Genomic DNA, 6,668 nt, shown 5'->3' with positions numbered 1-6,668 from the left:
TGTACTTTCTATTCTTCCCTGACTTTTAAATCATCTTTTTCTTTCTTCATGCATGATTTGCTTGATATCGTCCCCCAAATTGTCTGGTTTTTGGTCATTATTGTTCAATGTGTCAAATATATGCTTGAGATGATCTCTAAAATCTGATGAATATATCCAAGATCATTCCTTGGTGTCCCTTGAATTGTTATAATTTCCTTGGTCTTCAATTTGATTGTGCAGAGAGCAATGAATAATTTCTTTCACCATCAGTTCTTAACCCTGTTCAATCTCTTTCCACATGCATTCTATTTGGTTCCAATGTGTCCATATGTATAAGTGTGTCCATATGTATAAGTTTGTATATAGAGACACTTTGTGTGGTTGATGAAAGATATTTGTAATGAGTAAATTTTTGGTCCTGCAAAATTCTATATCATTCTATCCAGCATAATTTATATCATCAAGCTATATTTTTCTTTTCTTTTTTTTTGCTTTATTTTTCAACAGTTGATCCCTCTTCCATTACCAACTTTTGCATTTTAATGACCAATCATTACTAATGCATCTTTATTGTATGCTTGATCAATTGTGAACTTCAGAAGTTGTTAAAAATATTTAATTTCCTCATTTTAAAATTAGTGATAGGTACATAAATCTGAATAGTAGTCAACATAACTAGTTTTATTTATAGATATTAACCTATCATCAGCAGTTTTGTTCTAGATAGACCTTGAAATGTTCTTTTCCACAGTGAATGTGACAATATTCTTCAGTTTGTCATTCTTGGTACAGAAGGTCATATTATTGTTGATTCAAAATTATCAATACCAATCTATTTCAGTTCACGAATGCCTAGACAGAATACTCTGAATTATTAAATATGACTCTTCTAGCTATAGCCTTTATTGCTACCACCAAATGAGCTACATCTGTGGAAAGAGATGATGCAGAAACTCAATATTAGTACCTAAAACCAAACCAGGGGCTGACTGTGAAACAGGCATCATTACTCATATGCGTTCAAATTGAAGCTGAAGAAAATTAACACAAGTGCACAGGAGCCAACACACAATACTGAGTGGATCCCATTTAATTTTGAGAGTATCTCAAGAGCAGATTTGATTTGTGCCATTTGATGCACTGAGCACCAATTACAGACAACCTGGTTAGCTGAGGGAGGACATCAAGAACATCATTCACTAAGAAATCAAAATGTCATTAAATAGGCAAGAAAGAAAGGGTCAAAGTAGATGTACAAAGAGACTGAAGCTTGCTCTTAATCTTAGAGAAGCTACGGCAAATGGAAGAAATGCTACAGCATAAGAGCTGACTAGAACAGTTCAAAAGACCGCTCAAGAAGACAAAGTAAAATGTTATAACACAAGGTGCAAAGACCTAGGGGTAGGAAGCCAAAGGGAAGAACACTCTCTGTCTATCTTGAACTGAAAGAACTCAAGAAAATGACAGGCTTCGAGTATCAATCTTAAAAAATTCTATGGGAAAAGTAGTGAACATGTAGGAATCATCAAAAGATGATAGAAAGATTCCCTGTACCAAAAAGATAGCATACATTAAACAATTTAAAGAGGGGACATATGAATAAGAGTCAATTACAAAGGAAGAAATTCAAGCTGTCTTAGACAAAAACAAGGATCCAGGAATGGAGGACACACTAATTGAACTATTTCAGAAGACACACTGGACGTGTTCATTCATCTGTGCCATAAAATTTAGAGGAGAGTTACTTGGCCAACCGATTAGAAGCGATCCATATTGACACCCCTGCCAAAGGAAAACATCCAACAGAACACTCTACCTATAGAACAATACCATTCATATAGTTTCAAGCTAATTTTGCTGAAAATCATGCATCAATGCTTGCAGTAGTAGTACATTGACAGGGAGCTGTCAGAGGTTCATGTCAGATTTAGAAAAGGATGTGGAAAAGGGGATATCATTGCTGATGTCAGGTGATGATTGTAGAGAACACTAGAAAGATGTTTGCTTGTTTTTTATTGACCATGCCAAGGCATTCAATTGTGTAGATCATAACAAAATATGGAGAGCCTTAAGAATAACGAGAAATTCAGAACACTTCATTGTGCTCATTTAGAATTTACTCGTGGATCAAGAAGCAATTGTGCAAAAAGAACAAAGAAAAACTGCATGTTTAAAATCAGGAAAGTTGTGCATAATGGTTTTATCTTCTCACCATACTTAATCTGTATGTTGATCAAAAAATATATGAGAATGCAACATCAGAATTAGAGGAAGACTAATTAAGAACCTGTGATATGCACATGACACAATCTTGCTTACTGAATATGAGGAGGATTTGAAGTATTTGCTGATGAAGACCAAGCATGGATTTCAATTCAATGTGAATTAAAAAAAAAAAACCCTTTACAATTGGACCAATAGGTCACAGCATGATAAACAAAGAAAATGATTGAAATTTTAAGGATTTTGTCTTGCTTGAATCCACAAACAATGCTCATGGAAGAAGCAGCCAAGAGATCAAATGACACATTGCATTGGGTAAATCTGCTGCACAAGGCCTCTTTGAAGTGTTGAAAAGCAAGGATGTTACTTTGAAGTCTAATGTGTGCCTGTCCCAAGCCTGGTATTTTCAATTGCCCCATATTCCTGTATAAGTTGGACACTGAATAAGGAAGACCGAACAAGCACTGATGCATTTGAATTATGGTGCTGCCAAGATGAGAAATCTTGGAAGAAGTACAGCCAGACTTCTCTGCAAAGGCAACGATGGCAATACTTCATCTCATTTCCTTTGGAGGTGTTGTCAGGAGAGATCAGTCTGTGGAGAAGGGCATCATGTTTGGTAAAGTAGAGGGACGGTGAAAAAGAGAGGTTGACATAATCGCATCAATAGTGGGCTCAAACTTAAGAACAATTGTGAGGATGGCATAGAACCCTGCAGTGGTTTGATCGGTTGCACATGGCGTCACTGTGGGCAGAACCAACTGGATGCCACCTAACAACATCAGCAAATGAATGTCCTGTCAGATTTGCTCCACACCTGTCATTATGTATAGTCAACTTTACTTTCAGGAGGATCCTCTTCCCCAGTTGTACTTTGAGTGTCCTCCAACCTAAGGGTTAATTTCCCTGAGCTGTACCAGACAATGTACTGCTTCCATTTATTAGTCAGTAACTGACAATGTTTGGATTCTATACATAAGGGAGGGGTTTCAGTGACTCTTACCTCTGTAGGGGCAGCTGATTCCTTCTTCTTAATCTGGCCGCTCTTAGTCTGGAAGCGCTGTTGAAACCTCTTCACTTTGGGTGACCCTGCTGGCATTTGAGATACCAGTGACATCACTTCCAGGAGTGCAGCATCAACTTCAGCCACCCTAGTACGACAAACTGGCAGGCAAGTGATCCTTGGATGAGAAAGCACTCAAACTGTGACTAAGGAGGAAATGCTTTCTCAAAGTAGAGTCAATCATGGTGAGGTGAATGGAGCAAAGCCAAGAAGTAGAGCCTTCAGGATCTTGCCTTCAACAACATGGATTGACAAAGTGGCTATAATAATGGGCTCAATCATAAGCACAGTTGTGAGGATGATGCGGAACCGAGCAGTGTATCCTTCGGCTGTGCATAGGATTTCTATGGGTTTGAACCAGCTTGATGGGAGCTAACAGCAATATATCAGACAATGTTTAACTGCAATTCATAAGGTTTTCGTTGGAGAATTCCTCAGAAGTGGATCTCTTCGTTTCCTCTAGTTTCTTCATCTGGAACACAGCTGAAACTTCTCCACTATGGCTGACCCTGCTGGTGTTTGAAATACTGGGGCATAGCTTCCGTCATCACAGGACCAAGTCGGCTTAGATTGCTATTATTTGGTATGTAATTTATCATTTTTCACTGGCAACTCTCAAGAATTTCCCATTATATTTCTTTTATTTTTTTAAAATATGGAACACTTCACGAATTTGCGTGTCATCCTTGCACAGGGGCCATGCTAATCTTCTCTGTATCGTTCCAATTTTAGTATATGTGCCGCCGAAGCAAGCACCCATTATACTTCTAAACAATGTGACTAGAGTTGTTTGGGTGAGCTTTTTTACACTTATCTCCTTGGTGTTTGTTGAACATTTTTTACTTTTAACGATACTTATATGTCTGTCTTTCATCGTAATTGATAAATTTTACCCACTATTTCTTTAAATATTTTTCTGCCTTTCTTCTTTTTTTCTTCATGAGATTTAATTAGCTATGTCTCAGATCATTTAATGCATCACAACATTCACCTTAGGCCCTGATAAAATTTTTCAATAATGTTTCCTTCTATTGCTTACTTGATAATTCCTATTGCTCAATGTGCATGCTCAAATTTCCTTACTGTATTTTCTCTGTCAACTCCATTAATCTATTAAGGTTATTTATTATTTTTCTTCAAATATTAAATTTTTCTCTTAAAAAGCTTCCTATTCATTGTTTCTCTTTCTTTCATAGCATTTCCTAATGATGGCTAACTTTATTGTTTTTGTTCAAAATTCAAAAACTTAAAACTTATTGCCAGCAAGTAGATTCTGACTTAGAGTGACCCTGTAGAGCAGGGCAGAACTGGCCCTGTGGGTTTCTGAAATTGTAATCCTTTTTGGTAGAAAGCCTCATTTTTCTCCTGAGAAGAGCCTAGTGGTTTTGAACTGCTGACCTTGTGGTTTGCAGCCCAACACATAATCACTACACCACTGGGGCTCCTATTTTTTGTTAGCTGCTGTCAAGTCTAGTTTGGCTCAGACCAACCATAACACCACAGAAGGAAGAACTTCTTACTCCTGCACCGTCCTCACAATTGTCATGGCTGAACCAATTGACTGGGCCACTGGGCCAATCCATGTCATTGAGGCTTTTCCTTTTTCCTACTTTCCTAGGGACCAATCTCTCCTGATAATATGTCCAAAGTATGTAAGACAGGGTCTTAACATCTTTGCTTCTATCTAAGAGGCATTTTGGCTATACGTTCTCCAAAATCCTTTGGTTCTGGCAGTTCATGAAACTTCCAATATTCTACACCAATGCCATGTTTTAAATGCATGACTTTTTCCTCTGGGCCTCTTTAGCCATTGTCCAGCTCTCACATGCACATGGTCCTGTGCCATTCTCACAATTGTTCTTATGTTTGAGCCCATTTTTGTAGCCACGGTGTGTCAGTCCATCTTGTTGAGAGCCTTTCTCTTCGCAGTGGCCCTTCTGCATGAATGTCCTTCTCCAGGGATGGGTCTCTCTTGACATGCCCTAAGTCTCTCCATCTTTGCCTTTTCCTTCTTCCAAGCCACATCTGTCAGTTATTTTGTCAGCCCGTGGTACTTTCAAGATTCTTTTCCAGCTCCACAATCCAAATGCATCCATTCTTCTTTGGTCTTCTTTATTTGATGTCCAACTTGCCCGTGCATATGAGAGGACTGAAAATACCAGGGCTTGGATCAAGTGCATTTAATCTTCAAAGTGGCATCGTTGTCATTTAACATCTTAAAATGGGTCTTTGGAAGCAGGTGTCCCCAGTGCCATCCACCATTTTATTTCCCGACTGCTGCTCCATGGACATTACATGTGAATCCAAGTAAAATGAAATTCGTGACAACTTCAACATTTCTCCATTTATCATGATGTTGCCTATTGGCCCATTGGTCAAGATGTCTTATTGTTGTTGTTTTTATCTTGAAGTAAAATCCATACTGAAGACTGCCATCTTTGATTTTCACCAGAAAGTGCTTCAACCCTTCTTCACTTTCCACAAGCATATTTGTGTTGTGAGCATACCGCCGGCAGTTAATGCACTTTCCTCCAATCATGATACCACATTCTTATCCATCAAGTCCATCGTCTTAGATATTTTGCTCAGTATAGATTGAATGGACAAAGAATTAAGGAAAAAGAATGCATCCCTAATTCTTCCCTGATTTTAAAGCACACAGTTTCCCCTTTTTCTGTCCCAACGACTAACATGTACCACATGAGCACAATGAAATACTGTGGAATTCCCTTTCTCCACAAGGTTATCCGTAGTTTGTTATGATCCACACAGTCAAATGCCTTTGCATAGTCACTAAAAGACAAGTAAGCATCTTGTTAGCATGCTCAGCTTTTAGGTAATATCCTTATGATATTATCAAATATAGTCTTCATTCTGCATTCTCTTCTGAATATGGCTTGAATTTCTGATAGCTCTCTGTGGATGTACTATTGCAACCAATTTGGAATTATTTTAGTAAAACTTACTTGTGTATAATATTAATGACATTGTTAAATCATTTTCAGATTTTGTTGGGTTACTCTTTACTTATTAGGGGCCTATTTTATTTTTACAAGTTTATCATATAGTTGCAGTAGGGTAATTTTTTCCCTCTTAGGATGAGTTCTATTTCCTTAGTTTGTACTTTAGACATTATGAATGTAATTGTGGAAACTCAAAATTTGGTTATCTTTCTCTGATGAATTCCTTGCCTCTCTTCTTTAGCAGATACTTGTTCCTTCTACGCTGTATTTTAAAATCCTGTTTCTTGAGTGGCAGCACTTGTCTCAGTTCAAATTGCTTGTCTTTAGTGAAACTCCTGAAATTCTGTTCTGCGCATTTTTGGTTTAATGTTGAGCCAGAGATATAGCTAGATAAAAACTGAGAAGACTATTTTTTCCTTTTCTTTTCATTCTTAAAT

At 37.6% G+C, this 6,668-nt stretch overlaps 1 non-coding gene across 1 annotated transcript; it reads right to left on the bottom strand.

Moving 5' to 3' along the window:
- Positions 1-3,917: 3,917 nt before the first annotated feature.
- LOC115870181 lies at positions 3,918-4,024 on the bottom strand. Its single transcript, XR_004046554.1, has one exon. It is a non-coding gene; the product is annotated as a U6 spliceosomal RNA (small nuclear RNA).
- Between the last annotated feature and the right edge of the window lie 2,644 nt (positions 4,025-6,668).

The sequence above is a fragment of the Echinops telfairi genome, unplaced genomic scaffold (assembly GCF_000313985.2).
Source record: "Echinops telfairi isolate 266 unplaced genomic scaffold, ASM31398v2 ScPeMD7_443;HRSCAF=831, whole genome shotgun sequence".
Lineage (NCBI taxonomy): Eukaryota > Metazoa > Chordata > Mammalia > Afrosoricida > Tenrecidae > Echinops > Echinops telfairi.
Note: the sequence above shows the minus strand (reverse complement) of the source record. Positions and strands in the feature narration are given on the sequence as shown.